We start from the raw sequence: 17,236 nt of genomic DNA on the forward strand, positions 1-17,236 counted from the left end.
GAAAGTGTACAATGACAGTTTATCCAAGAATAACAGTTGTCATCATTTATTTACTCATATGTCATCCCAAACTCAAAAGGCTTTTTTCCATAAAAAAACAAAGTGAGAAATGTCAGATGTAGTCATCTTACAGCATTCGTTAAAATAGAAGGAAGAACAAGTCTATTTAGATTTCAATTGAATTCATTTTATTTCTATAGCATTTTTTACATGTTGATTTTGTCAAAGCAGCTTAACAAAGAAGCAAAAAATAAGTTTATTCTCCCTCGGGTCATTCAAGATGTATAGCATTACCTTGGCGGTCAAGTACATGCTCTGTAGTAGTGGTCCTCAACCACTGGGCCGCGGACTGGTACCGGTCCATGGATCAATTTATACCGGCCCACTCAAAAAAATCATGAATTATTTATGTTTTATTTATTATCTAAGTCTTATCTATTATCTAAATCTTTTATTTTGAAAAATGACAGTATTCTCTCGCTTACGTCACTTGAGTGCCAAATTTAACCCACAAGCAGCAAAATGAGTATGAAACAGACATCTTTGGAAAGTTTCTTTGCTAAGGGAAATGGCCCAGTGAAGGACCCACAAATTGCCAAGGAATATTTTTGCAACCCTTGTGTCAGGTAAATCCAGAATGTCTGTGCAAGAAGATCAACTGATGGAGATCGCAAATGACGGCGGTCTTTTAGAGGCCGCTTGCACATTATGTCTTTTCTACATTTTGCACAAGTTTGTTATTTCCCAGCTTGTGCGGACAAACGGTGTGATGCACTTGCGCCTTCCAGATCTTGGTTAAACGAATGTCACGTGTGCACAATGAATTACGCGACAAGACCCAACCGATCAGCTTGTATGGAATATACACATTTCGGTAGACTGTTTATCTTAGACAAACACGTAACACCCAAACACTGCAGTGCTTTTTCAATTTTCTCCATAAATAAAACTTGTATCAGAGTGACAGCTTGTCGGCCTCTGAGAAAATGATTGATGGCCGCCTAGCAACCTACGAACCTTTGGCCCAAAATCCGCCCCACCCCTGGTCTGCAGTAAAATTGTCAAGTGTTGACCAGTTCGTGGGGATAAAAAATGTTGAGGACCACTGCCAAGGAAATTTGGTCAGGACACCATGGGTTACACGCCTACTCTTTACGAGAAGTGCCATGGAATTTTTAATGACCACAGAGATGTCTCATCTGAAAGATGGCGCTCACTAACAGTATAGTGTCCCCTTCACTATACCGGGGCCTTAGGACTCACATAGACTGCAGCTTGACCCCTGCTGGCCATAATTGCAACAACAACCTAGTTTTCCCGCATGCTCTCCCATCCAGGTACTGACCAGGCTCAGCCCTGCTTAACTTCAGTGAGTAACTGGTCTTGGGCTGCAGGGTGATATGGCTGTGGCCGGTTGTGTTCTGTTTACTGATTTACTTCAAAAGCCAGTCAGTGTATCATCATGAGTTCTTAAAGTTCCAGTAGCTGAGCTGTTGACTTGCATGATCCGAACCATCAAGAACCAGCATTTCATCTAAAATCATTGATGGTTCTACTGAAGATTAGTTACTTATGTTATATGTAAATTCAAAGCAAATGTTTATTTTTTTTTTGGAAAATTACATTATAAAATGATCATGACACCATGTTAATATCATAGCTATATTCATATTTTATATAGAAAATAATATTTTGGTGGTCATTTGAATTGATTTTATGTGTATATTTATTTATTTATTTTTAGGTGAACTATGCCTATTAATGTCACATGTTGTTGGATGTGTCACTGGAGCATTGAAATAAACTAATGTGGAGGGGGAATTTCATTCCATTTCTTCATCCCGAATGACTAATGATGACAAAATTGCATCAAGACATTCATAATTTTTTATTTTTAACACTTCCTCTGAGTTCTGATGGTTTCCTGGCATGTCACAGCGTGTCTCATTGTGGATTAGGTGAAAGGTTTAAAGTTATTGTGTCTCTCAGACTCTCGTTCCACATCCCTCGCTTCCCCTCCTGTCATCCGTGCTCACATCACTTTCTTTATTCCCCCCTGTTACTCTGACATGTCTATTCAGCTCACTTTTTCTTTCCCCGGCCTCCGCTCAGTGTCTCTCCCTCTTGGTCTTACTCCCCTCTGTCTAAATCCAGCTGTTGTGTTAATAGTTTTCCTGCCGCCTGGAGAGCAAAGTAATGAGATTCCATTTGCAAACCTAGACCTTTGGGCTTGAAGAGACGTTCATGTTTTTTATTTATTTAAATGTTTGTTGCTTCACTTGACTAGGGCAGCCTTTCAGCTGTGCAGTCTGCTATGACCTGATTTATTTATTTATTTTTTCTTTTGCTCTTCCGTTTAGCCATACTTTTTGCCTCTGGTTTGATGCTTCTTTTTGTTGCTGTTGTTAAGCTCAGATTGAAGTCGAATGTTTAATTTGAAGCCATTTGTGAAGGAGTTGACATGCACTGTAAAACCTAACCTATGTCAAAACAAACACTTTTACTTGACTTTTAGTTCTGTTTGTTGATGTAAACTGTAAAAAAATGTGTATACATTTCTCACTCTGAAAAGTTCTTGATTAGTTAACTTAAAACAAATAGATTTTTATGAGATTTTTTTAAATATAGCTTAAAACAAAGTGTTATTTTAGTATTCCACAATACTAAAATGGGGGTTGTTTCAAATGTGTTTCATGTTTCAATAAGGTTTTAAAGTTGGTTTAGGATAAGGGCTGGGTGATGGAATCAATAGCGGTATTTATTTACTGAACACCGTTGTCAATAATGATAAATAAAGCTTGGTATGTAGTTTCGGTATAAAGCGCTATAGTTTTAAAATGTGGCTGCTGAGCGGGCACCTTGGAAGCAATGCCAATAAGCCTAGGATGTCAGTTTGTCATTTCCAATGGAGGTACACGACTGGAATGATGCGCACATGATGTGGAAGCAGCACACGCCTGAAGTGCATGCATTTTCCAGTCACACCTACTTTTCCAGTTGAAAATATCTTTTCCAAATGTGCGAGCGCACCGCGATTCAATTAAGTAGAACTTTGTATAGAATATACGCATTCAGTTATAACGGTAAGCTTATTAATGCAGTGCTGTTTACTTTTCTCCAGAAACTTGCATCGGAGCTGCAGCAACGGTTTGTCCATTTGTCATCCTTTGAGAAATCTGTTGATGGTCACCTAGTTACTAGAGATGCCAGGAGATTGTGAGTGCAAAACCCATTAAATAGTCAAGTGAACCATGCACTCGTCACTTCAGCTCGAAATAACAACACATACGAAAATGAGTAGCGTATAGCAGCAGTGAGGAGATTATAAAAAAAAAAGGATTTCTAGGATGTCGCCAGAGTGGCTTTTTGGTTTCTTTTCTTGTGGATACCAGCCACTGTAACCACATCTAAAAGATTTTTTTAGCATAGGTGTAATATAGTCATTCAACTTCACAATTTGTAATGATTCAATATGTAATTAAATAATGAAGGTTGCTTTCTTTACTTGAAAGCTCAGAATTGATTATCAAAATTTATTTTGTTGACGGAGTTTGAGGTTTACTGTATCATTATTATTCACACCTTAAAGTTTGCTTTAATTGTTCAGTATTTATGCTTTATAATTGCACACACTTTGTAACATTTTATTTATCAAGTTTAAGAGTCTCTTGAACACTTATGTCTATTTTTATTATAAAGAGATCAGATAATTTGTTTAAATATATATATTTTTTGACTATTACAACTATTTGGCTTAGTGATGTTGGTAAATTAAAATAAAGTGGTTAAAAAATAATATATTCTAATATTCTTAAATGGATTGTTAAAAAATATTCAATAATTATCGATACCGAATGAACATGATATCATTTTATTTCAATATCGAATTTTCAATATTTTTCAATATCGCCCAACCCTATTCAGGATGCTTTTTCAGTGTTTGGGCTTTCAGCAGTGACATTTACATTATTCTGAACTAAACTAAAGTAAACTTCAACTAGTTTTGATTTACCTGAACTTCATCTATGGTAAGCTGCTGTGACAATCTACATTGAAAAAAGTGCTATAGAGATAAAGATGAAAGAAAAAAGTATGGCTATATATCGGTTAAGACTATACTTTTTAACAGTAACTGCAGTTGTATTTGCATGTCCTGTATATGCGTGCCATTGCTGCTGGTTGATTGAGGCACTTAATTTAAACGTTAATTTGTGGCTTTTAAGGCAGCCAGCTTGCTTGGTTTTTACAAGTTAATCAGTTGAGAATTAAGTAGTTAATTTATTAGAATTTAGTAATTAATAAATTAATTATTAAGTAGCTCTACTTTTATTAAGAACTTCTTTGTAATATGCATCCAGTATATTGAATTATGAAATAATGAGTTTTCATTTTTTAATGTGATACAGGGTTTGAGAAAACTGTTAGAATCAGTTTTGGTTATGTTGGACTTGAGCAGTGCTGTGCAAAACTATGGTGTATGATCATCTCTCACACACTAACTGTGTGTGAACCAAACCCAACCAGCTCACCAAAGTTTCTCTGTGACACAATTCAACTGCATTTCTTGTGTCCAGAGTGAAGGATAGTCTGCTGAAGCTGTGCTGTGCCTCTAAATGGGCTTCCAGATCAAACATGGGTCTGGAAGCAGCACCAATTGCACAAGCATCTTTACACAGGATGTGTAAAGTACAATTCCCTCATGTATTTGCACGGCGGAAAGCCGTGAATCTGTGGTTTTTGTAACAGGGCTGCACAGTATATCATTTCAGCATCAATATCACAATGTGTGCATCTGCAGGAATCGCATCGCAGATTCTGCATTGTTTAGTCTGGATTATAGTTGACTAGGAGCCACAGTTCAGAACACATCATAAGCCAAGTTATTCATAATAGCTTTAACAAAGAATAATTGTATCTAATTATTGATACAATGAAGACTGTAGTGTTTTTTTTCATTTACCTGAGAACTATTACTCCAGAAAGCCATAAAGCACTTTTTATTTCATTTGTATCTTTGCTGTATTGTATTTGTCTATGCTTGTGGTTTGTTTATTATGTTATGCAAATGCACTCTCCTATACAAAATCATCAGTCAGTTGAAAATGATAGGTTCTTTTCAGATAAGGCTATTGAATTAATATGTATTTTAGAAAATCAAAAATCGCAATGTCAGTTTTTTTTCAATATTATATAGCCCTTCTGTATATAGACAGCATACTGTGGCAGAGTGCATGCTGTATTTACACAATTACAAATATTTTCCTGTCGCACGTTATGACTTGGCCAAGTACAATGCAATTGCAAATGCCCTGATTAACATCTATGTTGATCGTGGAACATCATGTTTATTCGAAAGTGTAATCCATACCTATTCCCTACTCCTAAACTCATACACAAGTGTTAGTTATTTCCAGAGGGGAAAAATAGTTGCATAACAATCATGTAGAAGTGCATAAACCTAACCATAAGCCTAAACTCAACATAAACGATAAACATATCTCTTAATTCTGGTTGACTGACTGGAATGGTTTTTCAGGATCAACATTGATCCAACTTCAACTTGCTGAAATCAGGTTGGCGTTCCTTGTTTGCTGCGCACAGCTGTTTGTGGCGGTTAAAAGTATTATAAATATGCATGTATGTGGCATTAATATTCATGCAATAAAGCTGGCCACTTGATTTCTCATCTACTTTCACCCGCAATACATAAAGCCTTCCTTTATAAAGCACGTATCAGCCTTTAAAATTCATTATCATCATCGCAAAAGTCATTATCCACCCAACCCCCTGTTTATTCAATCAATTATTTTTTGCATATCCTCAAAGTTGGACCTAATTTAATATATATTATTTTTTATTTTTTATTAAGGGTTCTAGCATGCTACCGAAAAAGGTAGGTAACTGCAGGGTTAGCAAATAGTACCTTACAGTCTATCTGTGGCTGTCTTTCTACAGTGTTTTTTTTTCTCTTACTCCTTCTTTTCCAGCTGAACAGACTTGATTTATATAAATGCTCTATATGGACTCTTTAACCTTTGACTCATCGTAACAGTTCTTTTATTTTATCTGCTATACTGCAGATCATGTTCTTAGATGCTTTCTACTGAGTGATTTGATAATTCTTAACGCATTGAGGTGGTAAGAAATGAATCAGGCTATTAGGTCTGTTTAATGGTGCAGGTTCATCACAGTTCCAATTCAAAAGCTTTTGGTATTTTTTATTTTAATTCGCATTCATTTCAGTGTATTTCAGGTCAGGGGACATAAAATATATATATATATTTATTTTAAGATACGCAATATTGTTTTTGAGACAGTTTTATTACAATGTGTAATTTGTGAGCTAATACTATTTGTTGCATCACATAACCAGCTCAAACATTTATAGCATGTGTGATGTAGTAAACTTGCTCTGGCACTCAATGTGTGTGAGTTCTGTTCAAGACCTGTGAAACACAAGTGATGATAAAAGAGGTCAAATGTTTGTAGAAGCAATTTTAAACTGTTGCAGTGCAACAATATAGTCAATTGTTAACATTTTGACAATACGACTTGTTTCAGAAAAAAAACTGAACCCTCACTTATGTCCTCACTTATGTCCACTTACTCTCCATTTTATTTTGAAAGTGTGCAATATGACATGATTTAAAGGAGCGACAACATGATTTAAAGGCTCAGTATTTAAAATTATTTTTGTCACTAGAGGGCAAATATTCACAACAAAGGCATATGCTGCCCTAAAAGTATGTACATTTTTGTGAAGGAAAATATATACTTTTGAGTGTGTAACAGAACAGTATGCAAGCTTTGGGACATACTTCTTCATCTTTAACAGATCGTTGTGTTGCTTAGTTAAGAGTCATGTCAGTCATCCACATTTCTTTCATATTTAATTTCCTACCTTATTGGAGAAGCAGCAGTAGGTTAATCTCCCATTCACGAGTCTTTCTTGCGAAGAAATCTATATTTCTTATTAGGTATTTGGCTATTCAGACGTTAATCTCCAAGCAAGTCTTTATAAATGTTCAGTATTGTTGTTGCAGATGAAATATAACACAGAAAATGCTATTTAAATATTTTCCAGTGGGCTAGATATTAATTAACAGTCATACAAACATCTTTGCTGAAGCTTCTTTACTTGACTGTTGGTCTCGTGTGTCCATCATGTTTGTAGTTTATTTACACTTTTCACTCATGTTTGTAGTTCTAATCGAATTCATGTACAACTCGCAATGTACTGTGGGCAATATCAGCGGTTCGAGTATGGACGCTTCTACACCTAAATTTTTTACCAGAAATGGTAAACCATCCGGAAATCTTTGGCATGCTCATTTCAATATACTACAATTTGGAACATACTAATTCTATTTTCAAATACTGTTTAGGATGGATAGTGTGCGAATTAGGATGCAGCAATAATTTGAGTTTGTGACTGAGTGTGGAATCATGAGGGTTGTTGTCTTCATTTCATCCTAAGTGTCCCCCAACCTCCCGCTAGCTGGCAGACACCTATGCTAGTGGATGCTGCTCTCTCATTGGCTGTAGGTAAACGCTGATATAATTTTCAATCAGAACACATTTCACACGGCATGATTTGAATTGCCGACAGGTCCAGATATTTAGCATGCCATATATCTCATGGGTGTTTCATCTACAGTTCTTTGATAGCTGTACGTTAATACGGTGTGATTGTTACTCACGTTAATGAGCACCGATTTGCCTGTGATTTCAGCCATTTCTCCGCGATTTCTCAAACCTGTTTGCAAATCAAAATCTGGGCTAAAATCATGCAGTCTGAACTGTCAAAGTTGGTCTGTAACTTTGTCTCAATCTCTGAAGCAAAATCTTGCATATGATATTTAACTTGCATAAGTCTTTTAACTTAGAATACACCTATAATTAGCACATAGTAAAATGTCATTATTATTTTACGATCAGAATGAGATTATTCAGATAAGTATTAGGATTCTTTTGGAAAAAAAATTAGCAGCGGTGTCTAAACCACAATCCAGGAGGACCACTATTCTGCAGAGTTAATCCTCAGTTTTAATTAAATGCACCTCAACCTGCTAATCAAGGTCTTGGGATTCATTAGAAAGTCCCGAGCAATTGTGTTGAAGCTTTTCGAATCGAAACTCTCCAGGATGTTGGCCCTTCCGGAGCAGGGATGTGCACCCCCTGCTCCACAGTCCATGGTGCATTTTTAATGTCAATGCTAATGCATACTGGACATTGTTGAAAGACCACTTTTTCCTATTTTGTTAATTAATTGCGTTAAAACAAGTTTTCGAAATGTCTCCAGTTATTAATAGACTTGATTATTATGAGATTGTAACATTTACATTTAAAAAAATGTGAACAACATTGTCAACTTTATTTGGTACTTTCTTTAGATGAAATCCAACTTGGCTCAGTCACTACAGATGTATGGCAATACCAGGTTAACATCCGTCTTTTTTTTTTGGTTGACCGCTCAATTTCATGTGGTTGTCTGTGATCGATGTTATTACCAGATGTAAACCAGTCTCCTGGCTTTCGTGTCTGGCCGCATCCGTCTCCCACTCTCCCCCTGCCTGTTTTTGGTCTTCATGTGGAAGCAGGCCTTGTCTGCTCGTGCGTGGCCTGAAGGTGGAAGTGTAATTTCCTGTGGCAGACAGGCTGGGAACAATTGGTGGGGGGTGGTTGAAGAGAAACAGGCTGTGAACACGCTGCCCTACGATAACTCAAACAGGCAGACTGCTGCATGGGTGCCGAGACGAAACCAAAGAGGGAAAAATGAAAAGCTAAGCTGCAACTAACCCCCCTCCCCCCTCACTCTTCCCAAAACTCTCGGCTCTTTCAGGAGGGTTTGTGTTCAGCCAGGCCTGAGACTCGGGCTGTTGTGTTTTCTCAGGCTGAAAGTGGGGAGCACAAGAGAGGTACATTAGTATCGCCTCATTGCCATTTATTACGCTCCTCTGTTCTTCTGGAGCGCCTTTGTAATATGGAAATAATTGAGCTCTGATAGAGCAAATGCCAGGACTTTGTTTTGTTTTTTCTGTGAGCCTGTCATTCTGTAGTTTGTTGCGCTTGTGTGATAATCTCCACCAGACATTAACAGAAGCCTAAAGGGTGTTGCTGCAAATGTTGTTGTTAAGTATCTGCAGTCTGATACTATGCAGAGGATGTGACGCATCATATAGAGACACACATGATTGCTTATGCATACATTTGTCGTTGTTATTTATTCATTAAATTGCTTTATTTAATGTGTGTTGGCTCTCATAGATTGGCTTGTTAGTCATTCTTCCGGTAAATTTTTGGGCAGCAAGCCACATCATGAGTAGCATCTGGACGGTTATTCCCCTTAGAGAAAGAAATGCGTTTAGGGCTGTCGATGGTGCACTAAACCAGATTATTCTCATTGTTTTGAAATATTGGATATAGTTGCATTGGAATATTGGGTAGAGTTGTGGATTAGATTGAATCTTTTTAAGTTTTTATAAATGTATCTTTTTATTGATTGAATGAAATATTAGGGCTGTGCAATTATATGAAATTCAATTTCGATTTCAATTTTGGCTTCTAACAATTATGAATAAACAAGATCAAGATAAAATCAAGATATTATCAAGAAAAAACGATTATTGCATAATAAACCGCCCCTTTCCAGTTGTACATATTTGTTGGTCTGCAAAGCTAAGTTTCACGTGTAAATGACTGAAAGCATGTACTGTAATGTAACTTTTGCAGCACAGGATGCGGATCATTCATTGATGTACATTCAAATAATTCATGTTTTCAAAAGCGCAAGAGAGATGCTGTTGTGTGTAGACGAGCAGAGCACACACATCAAAAGTCATCTTAACATGAGAGCTTTAATGGTCAAATACATGCAAATTTGTGTCAACGCTGTGTTTAGTGATTATTCATATTACCCTCTGTGTAATAAACAAACGAGCTCAGAATTAAAAGACATGTGAAATTGAAACCATAAATCAATACCGCACTGCTCTTAAAATAACAGCGCACAATATTCTAGCTGCTGACTTTTTTATCAATATTAATTAAACAACAAAAGGACAAAATCACTCACTGCTCTTGACTAAAGGACTTTTGTAGCTATAATTTTTATTACAGTCTCATATTTTTTATTCCATTGTATTTATTTCTCTTTCATTATTTACAGGGACGAAAATAACTGTGTGTGTATATATATATATATATATATATATATATATATATATATATTAGGGATGTAACGGTATTGTAAATACCGTCATACCGCAATATTAAATTTTTTCGATATTACCGAAGTCGCATGACTCGGTAAAACTATAGGTCTTCTGAGAAAATTTGCTCAGGCGAATGAAGCGAACGGGAGGTAGCTGAAACTTCATTTCCCATCAGCCCCGGCGTGGCCATAATCCTTTGCGGTCTGTTGTCGCTACAGATCCAGTAATGCGGAAATGGAGTGTGCTGCTAGTAGCGGAGATGAAAAAAAGATGGAAATGATCGAACCTAAAGCGGGTGTTGTCGCCGCGCGCGTGCTGAATAGCGGTGCTGTCGCGCGCGTTCTGATCAGCTGTGTTGTGGCGCGCGTATTGTAAAGCGCCGAGGGGGGGTTAAGCGCGCATACTCAAGAGATGTGTTGTCGCGCGCCTACTGAAGGGCTGGACTGGACGGAGGTTGTGTCGCGTCGCGGGGGCACTTTTGATCGTTTTGGAAGGGCATTTTCTATCCAAGACTAAAAAGGGCATGTGCACTGCACAGGTTGAGCCCTATGTGTGCACATGCCTGCAAGTTGGGGAATACGACTAATAACAGTCATGGGGACTGCAGAAACACAGCACACTGTTCAGATTGATGCAGACATTGACTTGTACCGCAAAGAGACCTCTATCTCACTCATGGTTTGTCTTCTCAAGTGGGGGAAAGACAATGCACAACGTTACCCCACTGCTGTCAACATGGACCAAGTCATATCTCTCTTGTCCCAGAAACCTCAGTCCCAAATGAGAGGGGTTTTTTCTGTTGCAGGGGACATTGTAAATACCCAGAGATACCAGCTTTTACCAGATTATAGTCATATGATAATTTTCCTTTAAACCCATCTCTATCTAAGTGAGTGATTAAATGTTAAATGTGATGAGTTTTCAACAATACTAAATTGAAACTTTATTTTTTTTACATGGTTTAATAATTTTTTGTTATTAAAATTGAAGTTCCTGTTTCAAAGCTAACAGATAGATGGATAATTTGTATGTCATTGACACTTTTGGCACTTTTTTAGAGTATTTTCAAAAGGTTTTTTTTTCCTGTAAATGATTCAATAAATACCGTACCGTGACATTCATACCGAGGTATTACCGTACCGTGAAATTCTGATACCGTTACATCCCTAATATATATATATATATATATATATATATATATATATATATATATATATATATATATATATATATTTTTTTTTTTTTTTACACACACACGAACACACACACACACACACACACACACACAGTTGAAGCTTTTTATTTTCCTCCCAATTTCTGTCTAACTTAAAAGATTTTTTTCCAACCCATTTGTAAACAATTTAATAACTCATTTCTAATAACTGATTTCCTTTATCTTTGCTATGATGACTACTTACTATTTTACTATGTGATTATGATTTTTCCCATCATCGAGCAGCCCTATTAAGTAAACAATATTTTTAAGCTTTTAAGCTCACTAAAGAATATAAGTTGTTTTAAAATTGAGTAAAAACCAGTTAACTTAGCTTGTTCTTTCTTTGTTTGTCTACAGTACATTGAAGTGTTTTTTTATGCTGGGGAACAGAGCTTTAGTGTCTCTACTGATGCAGGAGAGGAGGAGACAAATGTGCTCTATGATTGGGACATCTGTATTATAAATCACTGCTGTAGTTTACCCAAAAATGAAAACTCTGTCATCATTTGCTCACCCTCATGCTTTGAAACCCACAAGATTTTCTTTATTCTGTGGAACACAAAAAAAAATTCTTCACAAAGAGCTAACCAGAGACTGTCAAGCTTTGCAAAAAGGACAAAAAGCCCCAATACAATAGCTGAAGAGTCGGTATGAAAGGAATAAATATAAGTAATTGAATTATTTAAGTTGTTTTTGTGAAACTGCGGGTGGACAGTCTTTAAATTTATAACATGCAGAAAATCTGAACTGCGATTATAATGTCCAATTTTGACATGTATCTTTATACAAACCTGGAATAAACAAATCTCACAGCCTTGCTACTACTGAATAATTTGAATACTTTACTATTGAAATTTTTTTTCAAATTTAACACCGTTCATGAAATTCGAGACATGCATTATCATTTGGACTATTAGCAAAGCCAGTCATATATTAATAAGTTGTTGTAGTTTTAACATCACAAGAACATGAAAGGCACAATCACTACCATCTACTTAAATGATTGCTCCTTCTTACCTGGAACTCTTCTGTTCTTTTGCATATTCAGACCCGGTGCATTACGTTTAGGTTTAAAGAGCCATAAAACCCTCAGGGTGGTTTCACACCTCTAGAGGAGATAGACAGCGACTACATTTACAAGGACATCAGTAATCAAATTGCTTGCCTTAATATAAATAAAACTAATAAGATTAAGGTGTGTACTTGGTTACGATTTAAATGTTCATTTCATGATCCCGTTTTACATTTTATAGCACATAGATCAATTAATGTCATCGCGCCTCCAGGCTATCCACGTTTCCTCCGGAGTTGTATGCAATTTTGGGTGTTTTATTTTTATTTGTCGACTTAAACTGCAGTTTGGCACTTTCACTTTCATTCGGGAACATTTCATACATGCCCCCCGTGACAAACAAGATTTTGGATGCGATACGATAATAGTTTAAGGTGTTTACATGTTTACATTCAGAGAGCAGCATTTAGAGCGGATCTTTCAGTCCATAATGTTGTAGTGATATTACTGTAGTCTTAGTATCTAAATCATTTTGACTAGGGTATGTTTTTGAAAACTGAATGAGCACTGCTGACAATACTAACTAACTTTGCCATCTGGAAAAACATAAACAAGCATTGATTGCACACTTACCAAATCTGTAGAGACATGACAATCAACACAAATTAAAACTTTTTTTTTCCTTTGTTCTTTTTTTTAATTTTTTTTTAAGATGACTAGTGGGAAAATCGGATTTCACCATTTCCAGATGTGAAAAGCTCTCGAGTAAAAAAATGTACATTTGTTCAAACATTTTTGTTATGTGTTAGCAAACCACTGTAATCCATACATGTCCACACGCAAGCTGTGCTCTCATTGTGGAAAATGGAACAGAAACCTTTGTTACAGCAAATTTATAAATTCAACACTGATGACCCATGTCTCCGAACAATTCTTCTTCCACTTGTTTTAATTACGGTTAGCAACACAACATGGTGTCTCTCTGCCATCTGAACACTGTAATGGGTAAAAATAGTCTTCGAAGCCATATCATGCATATTAATAATTCACAATAGAGCTATAAATGATATAAATGATTGGTTTGAACCAAATCTTTCTCACAAATTATTGCCGAAAACTCAAAGCTCAAAGGCATCACTTCGTACCTGCCAGTACAAACATCCAGTCTCCGCGGTGAAATTTACATAATGATCGTATTGCTGTGACATAGCTTCGAAATTTCTTTTCAAACTGGAAGAAGGAATTTGCTTGAAATAACACAAAAAAAAGACCAGTTTTACTTTTTTTGTGAAATATATGTGTCCTAATAGTGTTGTTTGCAACGTTGGACACGTATATGAGTGTCAACACCTCAAAAAATGCGCTTTGGTGTTTCGTTTCCCTTTTAGGTTTGTTTGCTGCGTAGCAATGCCAAGATTCAATCATTGCAGAAATTACATCTACACGTCAATACAAAATAACAAAAAAAAAGAGAATTATAATAAAAATTAAATACAAAGTTACTCAAATGAGCAAGCAAAAGCACATTTTTACATCAAGCCATTCATACAGCATCTCCACATCAAAGTTCAAGATAGTATTAAAATGGTACTATTTAGTCCCTAACTGACCATGTTATTTTCATTAAACAGTCTAATGACCAAAGGTATAGTTGGACAAGCATATCGTTTTGTCCTTGTTTTATACAGTGTTTGATTTCTTTGCTTCTTTTGCACCAGGTTTACTGTCAAACATATGGAATATATTTGCGGTAGTACCACTTTTTCTTTCCCCATTTAGTGTTCTTTCTGCCTTTATCATGGCTATTTTTTTCTTCAGGTTTGCCTTGTAGTAGTTTGATGTAGGCTGTTTGAGATTAGAGTTGTAGTTTTGTCAGCTTCCCGCCTCTCTTCTATCGATCTATTGGGAAGAGCTAACAGTTTTACCCTTTTGTTTTTGCTCACATGGAAGACCCAGAGAGGATGTGTATTAATCCTGGGTGCTACCTCTAATAGAATTATCAACTCCTGATGTTGTGCACGCCATAAATCTTCACCCCACTCGCTGTCTTCCTCATGTCAGAAAGTGCAAGAGTGTGCACTTCTCCTGCAGTGCACTTTCCAAGTGACATTTCATATTTATTTCCCCTTTCCTTGTTCTGCGGAGGGAGCTTTAGCACGCTTTTTGCAAGCAGGGGGTGGGTGTACAACATAGTGTGTGATTCAAACGATTGTAGCGTAGCGTTAGGAGTGTTTATTTATTTTAAGCGGGGTTGTGGCACTTTGAGGTTTATTTTTTTCCCCTTTCAAACCATTTTAAATTGCATAGGTTGGCATGTGCCTTAAAAGTAATGAATTCTACAAAGAACATTTTTTAAAAGTTATTATTTTTATTAATTATAATAATATTAAAGTACCCCTATTATGCACTAAAATGCTTCATATTTTGGTTTGGGTAGTTCCTAACAAGCTAATATGCATACAGGTTCAAAAGCGCTTTCATTCATCGTCTTATAATTTGTGGTTATTTTTCATTTATTTGTAATTATTTACTCTTATATAATTAACCTAATCACTCTCATCTTTGTTCTGTGTTTCATTTTTTCAAAGTTATTCTTTGCGTGACTCTAATCTGTGGTGATTTGTCCGATGACCCAGTCTATTTTTATGTGATTGGTCGACTACATGCAATGTGTGTCGAAAAATTAAACGCCCATCAAGGCAGTAAGCAGCTAGGGTGCAGTATCTGTGTGAGCCCAACGCAGGAACTTATTGATAAAGCTGTGCAATTTGTACACCAGTGTATTGCTCTATTCTTCATCATAACTCTAAAAAAGAACAGTGACAAACATCCCTGAATGTCCCAAAGTCCTGGAGTGAGAGTAAATTTCCTAGTCATATATAGTAAATAGCAACTTTACACTTTTCGTCGGCCCATGCACAATGTAACTACAGAAGAGTCGAGCTTTAAAGGTGCTCTATGCAAGTTTTTGACTATTCTAAAGCATAAAAATACCATATGTTTACAGGTATTTAAGTAACTTCCCAAGTGAACATTCTTCTTTATCTGAAAAACAATGCTGAAGTCAGATATTCTGCTTTGAAAATATACGTCACGTGCCCTAAAGGCTTTGTTTTGATCGTTTAACCCACCCAATATAACTTTAGCCAATTGTATTTCAGCACCCTGCGTTGCCTTGGTGGAAAACTGTCAGGAAAGCTGTCAAAGCAATGAGACGCAGATTCCACATGAGGTGGTGATTAATTAGCAAATAATATAAATATTACAAACTTAAACATTTGATGAGCAGGTTGTATTGTAACCCTGTGTCCTAACAAAACGCTATCGGATAGGATTTGCAGTGATAAACACTTTGGCTGCTTGCAGCAGATGAAACATGACAGAAAATTTAGTATAGAATAGTGCACTCGCTGCACTCCAACGAAATGGCAAGGTTTATGATCTAATTACTACATATTAAACCTTTTTAACATTATTAAATGTGCATGCTGAATCACTGATTTGTGTAAGCTTGCACTAATTTATAACTCTAAAGTTGAAATTAAATGTTTTTCATTTTCAAGATCTGCCGCTACTTGTATTATGGAAATAAATGTTAGATAAAATGTTATTCAGACATCTCTCATTATTAGCATTTAACACTAAATAAAGCACATAAGGTGTACCTGAGGTGATCATAGTTTAGCCTGTTGTTCACCTGTGAGAAATACAAGCTATTTCTCATATAAATTTCAGGTGTTGTTTAGGACAAAAACTACTTTTAGTATGGATTTCTTCTATTACCTGCTGTTTGTTTTTAGTTAGAAAATGGTTGAAATCAGCCTTTAGGTTTAAAAGTCAGGCACACTCATGTCAATCTGGCAACCTGCGCTTACGTGGACTTGTCAGAGGAGCAGCTGAGTGAAAATGTGTTTTGATCCAGGAGTGCAGTACCTAGTCCAACCACTGAGTGTTAAACTTACATGCTGCATCTTGAAATAGAAAAACATATCAAACTCTTTGGTCATTTTTAAAAGAGATGCTAATGGTCTTATCCGATTCAATGATTAAAGCTTTGACTTTTTGAATGGATTCAAAAATAGTAAAACGTACAATGAGCCTATTTTCACAAAAGTGGAATGTTTCTTTTTAAGTAGATGTCACAGGCTCATATGTGGCTGGACATCCTGCTAGATCTTTCCTGCTCTAAGGCAGATATGCCAGACGTTGGTGTCCTGTATCAAAACTCCTGTCCCAGATTTGCCTTTTAATCTTCGTTAGATCTTCATAGGATGTTTGCACAGTCCTCCTGACACAATTCTGGGAAGCCTGCGGGCCTCGACAATCAGGCATGAAGATCTCCCTCTTGTTATTAGTATGGGACCACAGAGACTTTTGCCTTTTTATCAGATATCGTCCTGAGATCCATCCTATACCCAAATGTGCCTATTCATCAGTCAGCACAGTTTCGTACTTGTACAAAGGAGCTCATTTGCAGTCACGAGAATATTTTTTTTTGTATTTTCAGGCTTGTATAAGCATGTAGCTGAATGCTTTTCTTGTTTTATTATTCAAGTTCCTTTTTCATCACACATGCTGCATATTATTCGGTCGCAAAGCTCTTGAGAACGGTGCAAGTGGTGAAATTTCATGTTAAATGACTTTCTCGCTTACTAAAAACAATGGGGCCTTCCTGCACAATCCACATTCCCTCAAAGATATCATATCCCAGTTGACCCACCAATCATGAGTTGGAGGGTCCATCTTATTAACAGTCTCTCCCTGCTGAGACTCAATATGCAGAAGGGATCAGGA

General features: G+C 36.5%; 1 protein-coding gene across 20 annotated transcripts in view; it reads left to right on the forward strand.

The window, feature by feature from the left end:
- Nucleotides 1-17,236, forward strand: part of ndst2a (N-deacetylase/N-sulfotransferase (heparan glucosaminyl) 2a) — a 210,063-nt gene that overhangs the window by 57,623 nt on the left and 135,204 nt on the right. For 6 of the 20 annotated variants that reach the window (XR_015505927.1, XR_015505930.1, XM_087279270.1 and 3 more), the window contains exon 3: nucleotides 3,122-3,216. The exons of the other annotated variants lie outside the window; for them this stretch is intronic. The gene's annotated coding sequence lies outside the window, so the exon portion shown is untranslated. The remainder of the gene's footprint in view (nucleotides 1-3,121; nucleotides 3,217-17,236) is intronic. 20 annotated transcript variants of the gene reach the window in all.

This window comes from Danio rerio, chromosome 13 (genome assembly GCF_052040795.2).
Source record: "Danio rerio strain M-AB ecotype USA chromosome 13, GRCz13ab, whole genome shotgun sequence".
NCBI lineage: Eukaryota > Metazoa > Chordata > Actinopteri > Cypriniformes > Danionidae > Danio > Danio rerio.